Source organism: Tachypleus tridentatus, chromosome 12 (genome assembly GCF_004210375.1).
Source record: "Tachypleus tridentatus isolate NWPU-2018 chromosome 12, ASM421037v1, whole genome shotgun sequence".
NCBI classification, from domain to species: Eukaryota; Metazoa; Arthropoda; class Merostomata; order Xiphosura; family Limulidae; genus Tachypleus; species Tachypleus tridentatus.
In genome coordinates this window covers 121762372-121783874 of record NC_134836.1, presented here as the reverse complement: position 1 = coordinate 121783874, position 21503 = coordinate 121762372, and the positions used below count along the sequence as shown (strand labels likewise).

Here is a 21503-nt window from a genome sequence, read left to right as displayed (position 1 = left end):
ATCTAACTTATTACACCACTGGTAACCACGGCTACACCGACTGATCTTTATCATAATCTAACTTATTACACCACTGGTAACCATCAGCTACACCGACTGATCTTTATCATAATCTAACTTATTACACCACTGGTAACCATCGGCTACACCGACTGATCTTTATCATAATCTAACTTATTACACCACTGGTAACCATCAGCTACACCGACTGATCTTTATCATAATCTAACTTATTACACCACTGGTAACCATCAGCTACACCGACTGATCTTTATCATAATCTAACTTATTACACCACTGGTAACCACAGCTACACCGACTGATCTTTATCATAATCTAACTTATTACACCACTGGTAACCATGGCTACACCGACTGATCTTTATCATAATCTAACTTATTACACCACTGGTAACCATGGCTACACCGACTGATCTTTATCATAATCTAACTTATTACACCACTGGTAACCATCAGCTACACCGACTGATCTTTCTCATAATCTAACTTATTACACCACTGGTAACCACGGCTACACCGACTGATCTTTATCATAATCTAACTTATTACACCACTGGTAACCATGGCTACACCGACTGATCTTTATCATAATCTAACTTATTACACCACTGGTAACCATCAGCTACACCGACTGATCTTTATCATAATCTAACTTATTACACCACTGGTAACCACGGCTACACCGACTGATCTTTATCATAATCTAACTTATTACACCACTGGTAACCATCGGCTACACCGACTGATCTTTATCATAATCTAACTTATTACACCACTGGTAACCATCAGCTACACCGACTGATCTTTATCATAATCTAACTTATTACACCACTGGTAACCATCAGCTACACCGACTGATCTTTATCATAATCTAACTTATTACACCACTGGTAACCATCAGCTACACCGACTGATCTTTATCATAATCTAACTTATTACACCACTGGTAACCACGGCTACACCGACTGATCTTTATCATAATCTAACTTATTACACCACTGGTAACCACGGCTACACCGACTGATCTTTATCATGATCTGGCTTATTACACCACTGGTAACCATGGCTACACCGACTGATCTTTATCATAATCTAACTTATTACACCACTGGTAACCACAGCTACACCGACTGATCTTTCTCATAATCTAACTTATTACACCACTGGTAACCATCGGCTACACCGACTGATCTTTATCATAATCTAACTTATTACACCACTGGTAACCATCAGCTACACCGACTGATCTTTATCATAATCTAACTTATTACACCACTGGTAACCACAGCTACACCGACTGATCTTTATCATAATCTAACTTATTACACCACTGGTAACCATCAGCTACACCGACTGATCTTTATCATAATCTAACTTATTACACCACTAGTAACCATGGCTACACCGACTGATCTTTATCATAATCTAACTTATTACACCACTGGTAACCATCAGCTACACCGACTGATCTTTATCATAATCTAACTTATTACACCACTGGTAACCATGGCTACACCGACTGATCTTTATCATAATCTAACTTATTACACCACTGGTAACCATCAGCTACACCGACTGATCTTTATCATAATCTAACTTATTACACCACTGGTAACCATCAGCTACACCGACTGATCTTTATCATAATCTAACTTATTACACACTGGTAACCATGGCTACACCGACTGATCTTTATCATAATCTAACTTATTACACCACTGGTAACCATCAGCTACACCGACTGATCTTTATCATAATCTAACTTATTACACCACTAGTAACCATCAGCTACACCGACTGATCTTTATCATAATCTAACTTATTACACCACTGGTAACCATCAGCTACACCGACTGATCTTTATCATAATCTAACTTATTACACCACTGGTAACCATCAGCTACACCGACTGATCTTTATCATAATCTAACTTATTACACCACTGGTAACCATCAGCTACACCGACTGATCTTTATCATAATCTAACTTATTACACCACTGGTAACCACGGCTACACCGACTGATCTTTATCATAATCTAACTTATTACACCACTGGTAACCACAGCTACACCGACTGATCTTTATCATAATCTAACTTATTACACCACTGGTAACCATGGCTACACCGACTGATCTTTCTCATAATCTAACTTATTACACCACTAGTAACCACGGCTACACCGACTGATCTTTATCATAATCTAACTTATTACACCACTGGTAACCATCAGCTACACCGACTGATCTTTCTCATAATCTAACTTATTACACCACTGGTAACCATGGCTACACCGACTGATCTTTCTCATAATCTAACTTATTACACCACTGGTAACCACAGCTACACCGACTGATCTTTCTCATAATCTAACTTATTACACCACTGGTAACCACGGCTACACCGACTGATCTTTATCATAATCTCTTATTACACCACTGGTAACCATCAGCTACACCGACTGATCTTTATCATAATCTAATCTTATTACACCACTGGTAACCACAGCTACACCGACTGATCTTTATCATAATCTAACTTATTACACCACTGGTAACCACAGCTACACCGACTGATCTTTATCATAATCTAACTTATTACACCACTGGTAACCACAGCTACACCGACTGATCTTTATCATAATCTGGCTTATTACACCACTGGTAACCACGGCTACACCGACTGATCTTTATCATGATCTAACTTATTACACCACTGGTAACCATCAGCTACACCGACTGATCTTTATCATAATCTAACTTATTACACCACTGGTAACCACGGCTACACCGACTGATCTTTATCATAATCTAACTTATTACACCACTAGTAACCATCAGCTACACCGACTGATCTTTATCATAATCTAACTTATTACACCACTGGTAACCATCGGCTACACCGACTGATCTTTATCATGCTCTAACTTATTACACCACTGGTAACCATCAGCTACACCGACTGATCTTTATCATAATCTAACTTATTACACCACTGGTAACCATCGGCTACACACTGGTAATCATCACTGATCTTTATCATAATCTAACTTATTACACCACTGGTAACCATCAGCTACACCGACTGATCATACACCGACTGATCTTTCTTCTAACTTATTACACCACTGGTAACCATCAGCTACACCGACTGATCTTTATCATAATCTAACTTATTACACCACTGGTAACCACGGCTACACCGACTGATCTTTATCATAATCTAATCGTTTCTCTTATTACACCACTGGTAACCACAGCTACACCGACTGATCTTTATCATAATCTAACTTATTACACCACTGGTAACCACAGCTACACCGACTGATCTTTCTCATAATCTAACTTATTACACCACTGGTAACCACAGCTACACCGACTGATCTTTATCATAATCTAACTTATTACACCACTGGTAACCATCGGCTACACCGACTGATCTTTCTCATAATCTAACTTATTACACCACTGGTAACCATCAGCTACACCGACTGATCTTATTTGGTCATAATCTAACTTATTACACCACTGGTAACCATCAGCTACACCGACTGATCTTTATCATAATCTAACTTATTACACCACTGGTAACCATCGGCTACACCGACTGATCTTTATCATAATCTAACTTATTACACCACTGGTAACCACGGCTACACCGACTGATCTTTATCGCCAATCTAACTTATTACACCACTGGTAACCATGGCTACACCGACTGATCTTTATCATAATCTAACTTATTACACCACTGGTAACCATCAGCTACACCGACTGATCTTTATCATAATCTGGCTTATTACACCACTGGTAACCATCAGCTACACCGACTGATCTGGTAACCATCGGCTTCTCATAATCTAACTTATTACACCACTGGTAACCACAGCTACACCGACTGATCTTTATCATAATCTAACTTATTACACCACTGGTAACCACGGCTACACCGACTGATCTTTATCATAAATCTGGCTTATTACACCACTGGTAACCATCAGCTACACCGACTGATCTTTATCATGATCTAACTTATTACACCACTGGTAACCACAGCTACACCGACTGATCTTTATCATGATCTGAACTTATTACACCACTGGTAACCATCAGCTACACCGACTGATCTTTATCATAATCTAACTTATTACACCACTGGTAACCATCGGCTACACCGACTGATCTTTATCATAATCTAACTTATTACACCACTGGTAACCATCAGCTACACCGACTGATCTTTATCATAATCTAACTTATTACACCACTGGTAACCATCAGCTACACCGACTGATCTTTATCATAATCTAACTTATTACACCACTGGTAACCACAGCTACACCGACTGATCTTTATCATAATCTAACTTATTACACCACTGGTAACCACAGCTACACCGACTGATCTTTATCATGAATCTAACTTATTACACCACTGGTAACCATCAGCTACACCGACTGATCTTTATCATAATCTAACTTATTACACCACTAGTAACCACAGCTACACCGACTGATCTTTATCATAATCTAACTTATTACACCACTGGTAACCATGGCTACACCGACTGATCTTTATCATAATCTAACTTATTACACCACTGGTAACCATCAGCTACACCGACTGATCTTTATCATAATCTAACTTATTACACCACTGGTAACCACAGCTACACCGACTGATCTTTATCATAATCTAACTTATTACACCACTGGTAACCATCGGCTACACCGACTGATCTTTATCATAATCTAACTTATTACACCACTGGTAACCATCGGCTACACCGACTGATCTTTATCATACTCTCACTTATTACACCACTGGTAACCATCAGCTACACCGACTGATCTTTATCATAATCTAACTTATTACACCACTGGTAACCACAGCTACACCGACTGATCTTTATCATAATCTAACTTATTACACCACTGGTAACCATCAGCTACACCGACTGATCTTTCTCATGGCTACAATCTAACTTATTACACCACTGGTAACCATCGGCTACACCGACTGATCTTTATCATAATCTTATTACACCACTGGTAACCATGGCTACTCCGACTGATCTTTATCATAATCTGACTTATTACACCACTGGTAACCATCGGCTACACCGACTGATCTTTATCATAATCTAACTTATTACACCACTGGTAACCACAGCTACACCGACTGATCTTTATCGAATCAAACTTATTACACCACTAGTAACCATCGGCTACACATCGACTGATCTTTATCATAATCTTATTATTACCACTGGTAACCATCAGCTACACCGACTGATCTTTATCATAATCTAACTTATTACACCACTGGTAACCACAGGCTACACCGACTGATCTTTATCATGTAACCATGGCTAACTTATTACACCACTACCAGTAACCATCAGCTACACCGACTGATCTTTATCATAATCTAACTTATTACACCACTGGTAACCATCAGCTACACCGACTGATCTTTATCATAATCTAACTTATTACACCACTGGTAACCATCAGCTACACCGACTGATCTTTATCATAATCTAACTTATTACACCACTAGTAACCACAGCTACACCGACTGATCTTTATCATAATCTAACTTATTACACCACTGGTAACCACGGCTACACCGACTGATCTTTATCATAATCTAACTTATTACACCACTGGTAACCATCGGCTACTTAACCATCAGCTACACCGACTGATCTTTATCATAATCTAACTTATTACACCACTGGTAACCATCGGCTACACCGACTGATCTTTATCATAATCTAACTTATTACACCACTGGTAACCACAGCTACACCGACTGATCTTTATCATAATCTAACTTATTACACCACTAGTAACCACGGCTACACCGACTGATCTTTATCATAATCTAACTTATTACACCACTGGTAACCATCAGCTACACCGACTGATCTTTATCATGCTCTGGCTTATTACACCACTGGTAACCACGGCTACACCGACTGATCTTTATCATAATCTAACTTATTACACCACTGGTAACCATCGGCTACACCGACTGATCTTTATCATAATCTAACTTATTACACCACTGGTAACCATCGGCTACACCGACTGATCTTTATCATAATCTAACTTATTACACCACTGGTAACCATCAGCTACACCGACTGATCTTTATCATAATCTAACTTATTACACCACTGGTAACCACAGCTACACCGACTGATCTTTATCATAATCTAACTTATTACACCACTGGTAACCATCAGCTACACCGACTGATCTTTATCATAATCTAACTTATTACACCACTGGTAACCATCAGCTACACCGACTGATCTTTATCATAATCTAACTTATTACACCACTGGTAACCATCAGCTACACCGACTGATCTTTATCATAATCTAACTTATTACACCACTGGTAACCATCAGCTACACCGACTGATCTTTATCATAATCTAACTTATTACACCACTGGTAACCACAGCTACACCGACTGATCTTTATCATAATCTAACTTATTACACCACTGGTAACCACCAGCTACACCGACTGATCTTTATCATAATCTAACTTATTACACCACTGGTAACCACGGCTACATCGACTGATCTTTATCATAATCTTATTACACCACTGGTAACCATCAGCTACACCGACTGATCTTTATCATACTCTAACTTATTACACCACTAGTAACCATCAGCTACACCGACTGATCTTTATCATAATCTAACTTATTACACCACTGGTAACCATCAGCTACACCGACTGATCTTTATCATATCTAACTTATTACACCACTGGTAACCACAGCTACACCGACTGATCTTTATCATAATCTAACTTATTACACCACTGGTAACCACGGCTACACCGACTGATCTTTATCATGATCTAGCTTATTACACCACTGGTAACCATCGGCTACACCGACTGATCTTTATCATAATCTAACTTATTACACCACTGGTAACCACAGCTACACCGACTGATCTTTATCATAATCTGACTTATTACACCACTGGTAACCATCAGCTACACCGACTGATCTTTATCATAATCTAACTTATTACACCACTAGTAACCATCATCTACATCGACTGATCTTTATCATACTCTAACTTATTACACCACTGGTAACCACGGCTACACCGACTGATCTTTATCATAATCTAACTTATTACACCACTGGTAACCATCAGCTACACCGACTGATCTTTATCATAATCTAACTTATTACACCACTAGTAACCATCAGCTACACCGACTGATCTTTATCATAATCTAACTTATTACACCACTGGTAACCATCAGCTACACCGACTGATCTTTATCATAATCTAACTTATTACACCACTGGTAACCACGGCTACACCGACTGATCTTTATCATAATCTAACTTATTACACCACTGGTAACCACGGCTACACCGACTGATCTTTCTCATAATCTAACTTATTACACCACTCAGTAACCATCAGCTACACCGACTGATCTTTATCATACTCTAACTTATTACACCACTGGTAACCATCGGCTACACCGACTGATCTTTATCATACTCTGGCTTATTACACCACTGGTAACCACAGCTACACCGACTGATCTTTATCATAATCTAACTTATTACACCACTAGTAACCATCAGCTACACCGACTGATCTTTATCATAATCTAACTTATTACACCACTAGTAACCACAGCTACACCGACTGATCTTTATCATAATCTAACTTATTACACCTCTGGTAACCACGGCTACACCGACTGATCTTTTTCATAATCTAACTTATTACACCACTAGTAACCACATCTACACCGACTGATCTTTATCATAATCTAACTTATTACACCACTGGTAACCACAGCTACACCGACTGATCTTTATCATAATCTAACTTATTACACCACTGGTAACCACAGCTACACCGACTGATCTTTCTCATAATCTAACTTATTACACCACTAGTAACCACAGCTACACCGACTGATCTTTATCATAATCTAACTTATTACACCACTGGTAACCATGGCTACACCGACTGATCTTTCTCATAATCTAACTTATTACACCACTGGTAACCATAGCTACACCGACTGATCTTTCTCATAATCTAACTTATTACACCACTGGTAACCACAGGCTACACCGACTGATCTTTATCATAATCTAACTTATTACACCACTGGTAACCACAGCTACACCGACTGATCTTTATCATAATCTAACTTATTACACCACTGGTAACCACAGCTACACCGACTGATCTTTATCATACTCTAACTTATTACACCACTGGTAACCATGGCTACACCGACTGATCTTTATCATAATCTAACTTATTACACCACTAGTAACCATCAGCTACACCGACTGATCTTTATCATAATCTAACTTATTACACCACTGGTAACCACAGCTACACCGACTGATCTTTATCATAATCTAACTTATTACACCACTGGTAACCACAGCTACACCGACTGATCTTTATCATAATCTAACTTATTACACCACTAGTAACCATAGCTACACCGACTGATCTTTATCATACTCTAACTTATTACACCACTAGTAACCACAGCTACACCGACTGATCATTTTCATAATCTAACTTATCACACCACTAGTAACCACAGCTACACCGACTGATCTTTATCATACTCTAACTTATCACACAAATAGTAACCATAGCTACACCGACTGATCTTTATCATAATCTTGTTACACCACTAGTAACCACAGCTACACCGACTGATCTTTATCATAATCTAACTATATCACCACTAAACTACTGCTTCTGTTTACACAAGCGTTACTCAAATATTTAGTGATTTTAATTTTTGGATGAAACTTAAATAAGAAAGAGTTTGAACCGTAAAAGAAAAAATGATGAAAGTGTAAAACAAACCATTCACAGAAACGAGCAGACGTGTTTGTACCTCCACGTTCATTCGTTTATAACCTTTGATCATAAAACAATACAGGAATACCTCGCGCGGTTAATGCGTTGGAAAAACTTTCGCATTGGTTGAGTGTGTGTGTTTTCTTAAAGCAAAGCCACATCGGGCTATCTGCTGAGTCCACCGAAGGGAATCGAACCCCTGATTTTAACGTTGTAAATCCATAGACTTATCTTTGTACCAACGGGGTACTTGCACTGATTGAATCAGCACTGAACGGAGAATAGTTTCAATAGAAAAAATAATGATACGTGGTATCATAAGGAGTTTCTTCACAGTAGAAATAGTTAAGCCTGATTAGTTAGAGAAAATAATAAACACAAATATTTATGAGGTAAAATAAAAACGAAATTAATTTATTAAGTTTATTTTGAATAATTAAAACAATGAAAATTTTATTCTGAAAAAATGAAAACTGTAAAAATATACTGATTAAAGAAATATCTTATCTAAGTTCCACCATTTTCTTTTGTTTCTTTTCTTCGTAAAGTTCTTGGTAACCCTAAATGGTATTTCTAACGCTCGTCGGGCCTTAATGCTGCGCACTATATCTAGATCATAAACCATAATTAAGTTTGAAACAGTTTTCCACTGCCCTAAACATTTTTTCAAGTTCATGTAAGGGCGGCCCGGCATGGCCAGGTTCGTTAAGGCATTCGACTCGTAATCTGAGGGTCGCGGGTTCGAGTCCCCATCGCACCAAACATACTCGCCCTTTCAGCCGTGAGGGCGTTATAATATGACAGTCAATCGCATTATTTGTCGGTAAAAGAGTATCCCAAGAGTTGACGGTGAGTGTGATGACTAGCTGCCTTCCTTCTAGTCTTTCACTACAAAATTAGGGACGGCTAACGCAGATAGCCCTTAAGTAGCTGTGCGCGAAATTCAAAAAACAAACAAACATCCTGTAAGGGAAATTCTTCACCAGCATCTTCGTTACACTGTGGGTTTTCTTCACCTTTCTCACATGTCCAATATTATTGTCGAGAGCTTGAGAATGTGTGTCAATGTTCTCTCAAACATCAGACACTTACAAGACTCGAATCCAAGATTGAATCCAATTTTGACGACGTCTTCGGAAACCCCTAATTTCAGACTCAAAGCCACAGGAATCGCTTGCAACAATGAGGCAAAACGTGCTTCCACACTGATCTCGTGGAACCAGGCTGCGTTGATGTTTTAGACAGCATTTCTGATGTAAGTTTTCCAGAATTCAGTCAAAGATACAACAGTTTCTCTAGTTATAGTCTTTATTGCTTGAGGAAAAGTTTAACTCAAATTATAAGCTTTAAACGTCGCAATGACACCTTGATCCATTGGTTGCAGTAGAGATGTTGTATTGGTTGGAAGGAAATAAATTTTGACCATTAAAGTCACAAGGTCCAGTTGGATGGCCTGGTCCATTATCTGATAACAACAAAGCTTTGAAAGCCAAGTTGTTTTTTTCAGTAACGTTAAACTGCAGAACAAAAATAACTTTTTAACCAGTCTTCAAACAAAGTTGTCATGAGCCATGCTATTTTATTTGATCGCTAAACAGCTGAGAAAGTCTTCTTTGCACAGCAGCTAAAAGCTTGGGGTGGTGGTCGGAGTTCCGCACGAGCATGGGTTTTAATTTAAAATCGCCAGATGCATTTCCGCCTAACAAAAGTGTCAAACGATCTTTTGACACCTTGTAACCTAATTAAGTTTTTTTAATTTTCTGATAGAAAAGATTCATAAGGTATTTTTTTTCAAAATAAGCCCGTTTGATCAACATTAAAAATTTGGTTATTTTTGTTCCGACCTTTTTCAATAATTTCTATAAATTCATTAGGAAATTTTTTAGCAGCATCTTCGTCTGCACTTGAACTTTTGCCTACAATGCGAACATTATGAATCCCAGAGGTTTTTTAAAACGAAAGAACCAATCACAGCTTGTCGAAAATGTTTCATTTGTTGCCCATTCTATATCATTTTCTTCCAGTACGTTTACTTTAAGGGCGTTTAAAAGGCTCGTAGCTTTCGTTTGAATTTCCATTTGACTTAAAGGAATTCGCTTCTGATTGCAATCTTCTATCCATATTGACAGCAGACGTTTCATATTCACCACTAGAGGGCTCCTTTCCTTTACAATTGTTTTCGAGACAAAAACATTTGGTAGTCATTCCATATTCTTTGTATTGATTCTTTTATTTTACGGTTCTTCTTACAGATGATTCGTTTATTCCTTTGTCTCGTTCGAGTTTAGCAAATAAAGCACCTTTTTCATTGCATTTGATGATTTCAAGTTTCTGTTCTAATCTTTGCCATTTACGTTTCTTTGGCTCGGTATCATCAAACTTTCTTTTGTCACAATTAATAAAGAAATCTCTGTAAAAAGAAAAGATCGCAAAAAGGATACACCCGTGTTTAAGAAGAAAAATCTAAACTTGAACTACTGCTGGAAACAAGTCATGCTCAGATTTATAATGTACAGTATATAAATGCGCATGCGCATTGCATAGGCTTGCAGAAAGATCTAGAATAAGCGAGTGACGCAACTTCATGGAGATTGTTTTAGAAAATTTTAGAAAAATGTCAGCCATGATAAAAAGGACCCAAGAACTTATACGTCTATAAATATAGCCGCATTATAGTGAATCATTCAGTACTAATTGAATCATCAGTCGCAAATTATAAACCACACTATAGTTAATTCCGTACTGATTGAAGCCGCAGTGTGCGAGGTATTGCTGTATATTATTTTTCTAAAAACAAAGGCTAATGCTCTGTTTGTGCAATAGTGGGAGTGGTCAGTTAAGAACAGGTTAAGGGTATGATTAAAATAAAGAAGAAAAATGTATTTAAGGAGTTTCGTGGGTGACGAAAGGTTTAGTTAAACGTTATTCTGGGTTTGGGTAGAAATGTAGCTTGTGATAAGGGTTTAGTTGAATACAATACTCTGTTATTTGGTTCTCAAACAAGAATATGTTATTGAAATCGTGGTTAAAGGTGATGCTGTAAATTTGGGCCTTGATGAAGAATATGTCAGTGAGATTGTTGTTAAAGGTGATACTGTGATTTGAGCCTTGATGAAGGATATGTCAGTGAGATTGTAGTTAAAGGTGATACTATGATTTGAGCCTTGATGAAGGATATGTCAGTGAGATTGTGGTTAAAGGTGATACTGTGATTTGAGCCTTGATGAAGGATATGTCAGTGAGATTGTGGTTAAAGGTGATACTGTGATTTGAGCCTTGATGAAGGATATGTCAGTGAGATTGTGGTTAAAGGTGATATTGTGATTTGAGCCTTGATGAAGGATATGTCAGTGAGATTGTGGTTAAAGGTGATACTGTGATTTGAGCCTTGATGAAGGATATGTCAGTGAGATTGTAGTTAAAGGTGATATTGTGATTTGGGTCTTGATGAAGGATATGTCAGTGAGATTGTGGTTAAAGGTGATATTGTGATTTGAGCCTTGATGAAGGATATGTCAGTGAGATTGTAGTTAAAGGTGATACTGTGATTTGAGCCTTGATGAAGGATATGTCAGTGAGATTGTAGTTAAAGGTGATATTGTGATTTGAGCCTTGATGAAGGATATGTAAGTGAGATTGTGGTTAAAGGTGATACTGTGATTTGAAACCTGATGAAGGATATGTCAGTGAGATTGTGTTAAAGGTGAGATAATGATTTGAGTCTTGATGAAGGATGATCCAGTGAGATTGTGGTTAAAGGTGATATTGTGATTTGAGCCTTGATGAAGGATATGTCAGTGAGATTGTAGTTAAAGGTGATACTGTGATTTGAGCCTTGATGAAGGATATATAAGTGAATTGTAGTTAAAGGTGATATTGTGATTTGAGCCTTGATGAAGGATATGTCAGTGAATTGTGGTTAAAGGTGATACTGTGATTTGAGCCTTGATGAAGGATATGTCAGTGAGATTGTAGTTAAAGGTGATACTGTGATTTGGGTCTTGATGAAGGATATGTAAGTGAGATTGTGGTTAAAGGTGATATTGTGATTTGAGCCTTGATGAAGGATATGTCAGTGAGATTGTGGTTAAAGGTGATATTGTGATTTGGGTCTTGATGAAGGATATGTCAGTGAGATTGTGGTTAAAGGTGACGACACATTTATGATGAAGTGACTAAGAAGGTAATCATGGTGACACTGTGATGTGGGACGTGAGGAACAATGAAGTGACTAAGAAAGTAGTCACGGGTTTAAAGAGAGGTGAACATAGTCAAATTATTCAAAGCGTGTTTTCGTAGAATTGAAGACAAAAACCATCTTCCTGAAGGAGTTAACAAGGCTCATCAGGGCTCTATGAAGGTCCACCAATCACAATGAAACGTCACCTTAAGGTGAATGAAGTCAGCTGATCGTTACCAGATGGACCACTTTTCATCAGTTATTAAACAATTTACAGAATAATGATTTGCCTTTAAGGCAAAAAATAGAAATGTGGAATTTAAGGTATAGTACTAGAAATATTACAGCTAAGTACGATTAATGAAGCCGACCAGTGGGCCTAATATCATTCCATTACACAAGATGAAATATTAAACAATAAATATATTACATCGTCAACTCTTTGTTACCCGGAGTTTTGGAACATTTTGCTAGTTCCTGTGTGATTTTCAAACAATTAATATGTTTGTTTGTAGTTAAGTACAAAAATACACGATGGGCAATTTGCTTTGTGCCACTAGGTGATGTGAGAAGTGATACGGCTTTATACCGAATATGGTGTCATGACAAAATTTAAGTTGAATCAGACTCTCAATTTAATTATACGTGTACTTTTTATTACTCAAAGAAATTCGACCGTGTTATGTAAGCCAGACATTTGAACTTTATCCACTATTAGATATTTACCAAGAGAGATTATAGGCTCTTTGAAACTCAGTCTAACCTGAAAAACCTACATTTTAAAGTCCAAAACAATACAGTTGGTGAGAATAAAATCACGTAGCCACTTATAAAACGCCACGTCAGCATTAAAGTGAAAGGAATGATATTTTGAAAAGTGAAGGTAATTTTTATATTACCACGTTCGTGGGCTTTGTTTACTTGTTTCTCAACATAAAGCTACACAATGGGCTATCTATGATGTGCCCATTCCGGTTCTGAACCCCTTTTTTTTTTTAGTGTTACGAACCCTAAATTACAGGGAAAATTTTCGCTACAGTTTTTTTCTCAATTACTGCTGGTTTTTTGTGGTTTTTTTTTAACTTGGTAGAAACCAGATGATTTTATTTTGTAACCAGAAATTCAACGACGGGAAGACATGTAGATGTAATTCATCAGCTCGGCTTGTTTTTCAGCACGGGTATCAAAACTGGGATTTTAGTGTTATTTCTTTGTTTGTTTTTTTAATTTCGCACAAAGCTATACAAGGGCTATCTGCGCTAGCCGTCCCTAATTTGGCAGTGTAAGACTAGAAGGAAGGCAGCTAGTCATCACCACCCATCGCCAACTTTTGGGCTGCTCCTTTAATAACGAATAGTAGGATTGACCGTAACATTATAACGCCTCCACGGATGAAAGGGTGAGCATATTTGGTGTGAGGGGGATTCAAACCCGAGACCCTCGGATATCGAAGTCGTGTGCTTTAACCACCTGACCATGCCTGGCCATTTTAGTGTTATGAGTCATCAGAGTTGCAGCTGAGCCAATGAGTAATACGTTTGTGGAAAAATACAAGCACGAAACGTATCTACAATATTTAAATATAGTGTATTCACGTGACATAATACTAAAGTCTAAAACAAAACTTTTCCCAACGAATTATGCTCGCGTTCTGGTGGAACGGTAATAAGTCTTCGGATTTACAACGCGAAAATCAGGGATTTTCGATTTCCCCTGGTGGACACAGCTGATAGCCCGCTGTGGCTTTGCCATGCGAAAAACAAAATACCAGTTTGCTTGAATCCCAACAAAAATAAATTGATCGTGGTCTAGCGTTTAGTGTGCTCAGACTGTGGATTCAAAGATTCGTGGTTTGCGACCCGTTGTTGCAGAAGACACGTCCCACACTTTAGTGTCATGGATGCATCATAAGTGTGACTGTCACATCCCACTGTTCGATGTAAAAGAGTATCCCGTTAGTTGGCGGCGGGTTCTGCTGATTAACTGCTTTCCCTTTTATTCTATAGGCCCAAAATTAAGAACGCCTGTGTGCAGATGGTCAGTCCTTGTGTAGCTTTGCGCAGAAATTTTGAAACAGAAAAAAAAAACCAGATAAATATTATCTAGGCCTTTAGCATCTACTGTGGTTTATCAAACTAGCCCGCAGTACGTGGATTACATCTAGTTTTTGGTTTTACTTCATTCTTTTTGTACTGCGAGAGATAACGAAAGTTTTCCCGATTACAACAGATCATATGAACTAACTCTACTGTGGATAAATAATCATAATTATTAAAAAATAAACAAGAAGTCTGGTCTGCAATTCAAGTCACCACTTATTACTGGGTTATACGTTCAGATTCCGGGGAATTCCATGTCTTATCGATAGCCTTGAACAACAGTACACCAACAGAAAAAATTAGGCCTCACACACACACACACACACATATCTGAGTCCAAACTGAACAGCACATTGTACGAAATATTTTTTCTTACCATGTGAATTTTTCTTGAGGGGGCAACCATGCAATTTCACTTGACTTTAAATAAATAAATATATAGCATTGTAGCTCTGACGTTACGAAAATCAACCGGATAAAAGTAACAAAAGAGTTTTAACTTTAGTTTCGTAATTTTGGTCAGATTTCTTTGTAGGAGTGAGGAAGTTTCGAGGGTTTAAACTGCGTTTTGATAATGTTTGATAAATACAACAGCGCGTGAAGCCATGGTCGTGACAATCTACGGTTTATATTCAGTTAACTATGGTAACAAATAAACACATGTTGACAGTTTTTACATTGGAATGTTCAACATGAATGACACATTATATATACGTGTACTTATCTATCAGGTCAGAGACCTCAAGGGTCATAGTTTTGAGCTACTGACCAGAAGGAAGGCTACTACCTAGCACCACCCGCCGATACCAAAGCATTTTGTTTGGTTCTTTGAACCAAATAAGAAAATGTTCTCCTACTTTTGTTTACAAGAACATGACGTCTCGAACCTTGGATCCACTGATCAAAAAGTTGACAGGTTAACCACTAGATAAGTCACTTCCGTTCCTTCTCTCGATATAAATATATTTGGTCTGAAAAATGCACATAAGAGACTGATATAGTTGACTCTTGGAGTGTTCTCTTACAAACAATACGGTAATAATCACATTACAGGATTCTGTTGTGACGTCAGATTCCTTTCCTGATGGAGAGCTTATCAGTTTGTTTGTTTTAAATTTCGCACAAAGCTACACGAGGGCTATCTGCGCTAACTGTCCCTAATGTAGCAGTGTAAGAAAGGAAGGCAGCTTTTCATCACCACCCACCTCAACTCTTGGGCTACTCTTTGCAACAAGTAGTGGGATTGACTATCACATTATAACGACCCAACACCTGAAAGGGCGAGCATGTTTGGTAGGATGGAGATTCGAACCCGGAGTATGCGAGCCTAACTACCTGACCATCAAGCCTATTAACCCACTTGAAAGTGATATATCTCGAAAGGTGGTTCACTATTGTATATATAACCGATACTAGCTACACTTAAACAGATAGTTACAATCAAAAGGCTCTTATATGGCAGAGGAAAACTAATAAACTGTTACTTGAACGTGAAATGAAAACCATTTCTGTCGCTTTCTAACAGAAGTGTCGCTAAATGGGGGGAGACTTTGGTGGGTATAGAAACCTTAAAATTTGCCTTAAGCATCCTAGTCCGAAACATTGGAAATTTCTACATTTTGACAGGAACTCTCCCTCCACTCCGAAGTGCTTTCTACATTTTGACAGGAGCCCTCCCTCCATTCCGAAGTGCTTTCTACATTTTGACAGGAGCCCTCCCTCCACTCCGAAGTGCTTTCTACATTTTGACAGGAGCCCTCCCTCCACTCCGAAGTGCTTTCTACATTTTGACAGGAGCCCTCCCTCCACTCCGAAGTGCTTTCTACATTTTGACAGGAGCCCTCCCTCAGTGCTTTCTACAATTTGACATTCTCCCTTCCGAAGTGCTTTCTACATTTTGACAGGAATTCTCCCTCCACTCCGAAGTGCTTTCTAATTATGCCAAGTATCTTCATATGATGACAGATTCCTAAAGCATCACCTCTTTTCACTTCCAATATTCTAAATGCTCGTGTCTTACAACCACTCAGCGACATCTGCACTAAATTAGTTCTTGCTGTGTGTTGTTCTTTATGTATGTTTAAAATAATAAAATCTTCATTCGATATCAATCTCGCAATGGGTCAAGGCAAAAAACCGTGATTCGAATCTTGTACGCGGACATAACAAAAGCCCACTGTGGCTTTGCGCTAAAGCAGTCATTACTGATATGGAACTATTAGAAAATAGTTTAAAAATAAAACTAGAGATAAAAGTGCAAAAAAGAAAAAAACAATTATAATTCACATTAAAGTCCCATAAAAATGTCAGAAAAATTCATTTCAAGACCTGTGCTTAGGAAATTTCTCGAGTTTGTTTCACCAAATTTGATATTCAAAGTAATGTTTGTACTTACTGTTCAATAAATCTGTTTTTGTACCTCAGGGCGGCTGGTATGGGTATTAACACTTTTACTAACAAAGCAGAGAACAACGTTCCGACCTTCTGAGGTCATCTTCAGGTTAACAAAGAGAGAGTTTGCAAGTCTGCTTTTCGTGATGACGAGAAACTCACTTGAAATAAAAACGTAACTTAGGACGGCTGGTACGTGCATGTGTTCTTTCTTATACCAAAGCCACATTGGGCTATCTGCTGAGGTCACTGAGGGAAATCTAACCCCTGATTTTAGCGTTGTAAATTCGTTGACTTAATGCTGGACAAGCGGGGGACATGGCTGGTATAGGTATTAACACTTTTACTAATAAAGCAGAAAACAACTTTTCGGCCTTCTTAGGTCATCTTGAGATTAACAAAGAAAGTTTGCAAATGTGCTTTTGATTCCAGGCCACTCGAGGTGCTGACAGAATATTGGGAAGTAACTACTACAGTTATTTTATCGAGTGAAGAAATGACAAAAAAGAATAAAAAATCGAAATGAAAATTGCTTTGAGAACTGAAAGTATTTTATAGAGAAGAGATAGCTAATTAGCAACATCTAACACGATTTCTTGGGATAACCGTATCTAACCAAATATTTAAGTTTTATTACGAATTCACATCTTAAAAACGTGGAACATGCTTCTATGCAACGGACCGTGAACCCAGAATGTACCGATTCGCACATGTAATCCAAGTATTTTTACATCCTTCATCAAAAAATCCATTAGTTATTCTATTCCATTTTGCTTGGTGGAGACAACAGAAAGTTCAATATGTCTGTGAGTAAAAACAATAAATAAATGTATTCACAAACTATTAAACGAACTTTATAAAACATAGCTCAAAAATAGTTTGAGACAAGAAAAATATATTACAAAATGCTAAAACGTTACCATCGAAAACATACTTACAATGCCCTGCAGGTCTAAAACTAGGAATCTCTTAGTTTGATCTGCCGGTAACTGTGTCAGGAATATTACTGTCTAGTTTTAAAACATACTTACAATGTCCTGCAGGTCTAAAACTAGGAATCCCTTAGTTTGATCTGTTGGTAACGGTGTCAGGAATATCCCTGTCTAGTTTTAAAACATACTTACAATGTCCTGCAGGTCTAGAACTAGAAATCCCTTAGTTTGTTCTGTTGGTAACGGTGTCAGGAATATTACTGTCTAGTTTTAAAACATACTTACGATGTCCTGCAGGTCTAAAACTAGGAATCCCTTAGTTTGATCTGTTGGTAACGGTGTCAGGAATATTACTGTCTTGTTTTAAAACATACTTACAATGTCCTGCAGGTCTAAAACTAGGAATCCCTTAGTTTGATCTGTTGGTAACGGTGTCAGGAATATTACTGTCTAGTTTTAAAACATACTTACAATGTCCTGCAGGTCTAAAACTAGGAATCCCTTAGTTTGATCTGTTGGTAACGGTGTCAGGAATATCCCTGTCTAGTTTTAAAACATACTTACAATGTCCTGCAGGTCTAGAACTAGAAATCCCTTAGTTTGTTCTGTTGGTAACGGTGTCAGGAATATTACTGTCTAGTTTTAAAACATACTTACGATGTCCTGCAGGTCTAAAACTAGGAATCCCTTAGTTTGATCTGTTGGTAACGGTGTCAGGAATATTACTGTCTTGTTTTAAAACATACTTACAATGTCCTGCAGGTCTAAAACTAGGAATCCCTTAGTTTGATCTTTGGTAACGGTGTCAGGAATATCCCTGTCTAGTTTTAAAACATACTTACAATGTCCTGCAGGTCTAGAACTAGAAATCCCTTAGTTTGTTCTGTTGGTAACGGTGTCAGGATTTCTCTGTCTAGTTTTAAAACATACTTACAATGTCCTGCAGGTCTAGAACTAGGAATCCCTTAGTTTGATCTGTTGGTAACCGTGTCAGGAATATTACTGTCTAGTTTTAAAACATACTTACAATGTCCTGCAGGTCTAGAACTAGGAATCCCTTAGTTTGATCTGCCGGTAACCGTGTCAGGAATATTACTGTCTAGTTTTAAAACATACTTACAATGTCCTGCAGGTCTAGAACTAGGAATCCCTTAGTTTGATCTGCCGGTAACCGTGTCAGGAATATTACTGTCTAGTTTTAAAACATACTTACAATGTCCTGCAGGTCTAGAACTAGGAATCCCTTAGTTTGATCTGTTGGTAACGGTGTCAGGATTTCTCTGTCTAGTTTTAAAGTGTTTTATTTTGGAATGTCTTGTTTTTCCACGTTTGTGTACAGTAAATTAGAATCTTACGTCACTACGATGGCTGTCTTCAGTGACGTCATCTTCTTACGTAAATTGGGGTATTTTAATAACATATCTTGATAATATTTCTTAAAATCAACATCCAGTCATTGATGCACTCATACTCTTTCAACTTCCCACGACCGACATTGAAAAACATTCACACAAGAATATTCGACGTCACTTCCTGGACTTCTTACCCTAACATGTAATTTCGCGTCTTTTTGTGGCCTTCGTTTTAATCTCTAACCGGGATCTTTATGTCCTTGTTTCACAATTACTGTTTGATATACAGAGAAGAGTCATTGGAATTAAAAACATTGAATTTTCGCGAAACATTGGCGTGTATTTTAAACGAAACATTGGTGTGTATTTTAAACGAAACATTGGCGTGTATTTTAAACGAAACATTGGCGTGTATTTTAAACGAAGAGGAATCGAGTACAGTTAGGGTTGATTCACCATTTACATTCATAATAATAAATTACATGTTTGATTGTTGTAGAACAAAAGGCTGCAAAAGAACCATATGTGCCGTACCGACAACGGGTATTATATCCCGATTGTTAGCGTTATAAGTCCTCAGACTTACCAATGATTCATTGGAGAGACATAATGAACAAAAGTTCTAGAACGTTGCTGGTAAGATATGTTATTTCTGAGAACGGAGAAGCAAAGCTAACATTTTTAACCAGTTTTATTTACTCACCTTTCATTTAACATGTCATCCATGTTTAAAATGTTTTATAAATTATCTTTGTCATGAAATAAAGAACCACTTGTTGGCCCTCCCTCAATAATTTTCATCCTGTCTGAACCCTATGACCCACCTCTACTGACTATATCAATAGGGTCGTGTATTTAACAGTCTCCGTGATACCCTCCTGTAGCTCCCTATACTGGCAAATATTTTCTCTTTTAGTATGCAAGTTATTATTTTAATTACGGAAAACGTAAATATACTAGACACAAAACAAATTTTGTTTTTGTTCATTTATTTTTTTATTCTTGGTTCACAAATTGTTTATTATTATTATTTGCCGACAAGAGCGAGTAACCTACGACATAAAATTAAAACAATTTAGAGTTAGAACTTGATTCACTTCAGGTAAAAAAAAAACTAAAATATGTTTTAGGAACTCGACAAATTTAAAATGAATAATTTAGGACCAAGTCTTAAAATTAATCGAATATTCGTCCAGTTATAAATTACTAAGCAGTTGAAGTATACATAACAAACAGACGTATTTCCACTGGGTCGCCGAAAGGGTTCTGTTTCAAGAGCAAAACAAAAGCAAAACCAAATTAAGAGAGAGATGTTTTTATTTCCTACTTTCAAAGTTCGTATGTCATGCTGTGTTCTGTTTCCTGACCTCATTTATAATGTGGGATATGACCACGATTGCTTAAAAAAATGTTAGTGGTCCCATTTTACAGTACCAAATAATTGTACTTATATTAAATACAGTTAGAGATAACGAGGTCTGTATAAAAATTAAAAAGTTCATTACATTCTATGAAAAAAATTATGGTCATGCTTTAAACCCAGTTAACCTTTTGAGGTCAGTTAAGCCTTTATACCAATATATTTTGAACGTTAAATAGAGAACTTTCAACTGTTGTTTCTCTATATCCTCAG

At 37.5% G+C, this 21503-nt stretch overlaps 1 protein-coding gene across 3 annotated transcripts in view; it reads right to left on the bottom strand.

Moving 5' to 3' along the window:
- The window catches only part of LOC143234549 (sodium-coupled monocarboxylate transporter 2-like), a 175360-nt gene extending 155558 nt beyond the window's left edge, over positions 1–19802 (bottom strand). Inside the window, exon 1 of one of the 3 annotated variants that reach the window (XM_076471979.1) lies at positions 19732–19802. The gene's annotated coding sequence lies outside the window, so the exon portion shown is untranslated. Of the gene's footprint in view, positions 1–18803; positions 18820–19452; positions 19471–19731 lie in introns of those variants that run through there. The other 2 variants (XM_076471980.1, XM_076471982.1) reach the window with 2 other exon arrangements.
- Positions 19803–21503: the final 1701 nt, after the last annotated feature.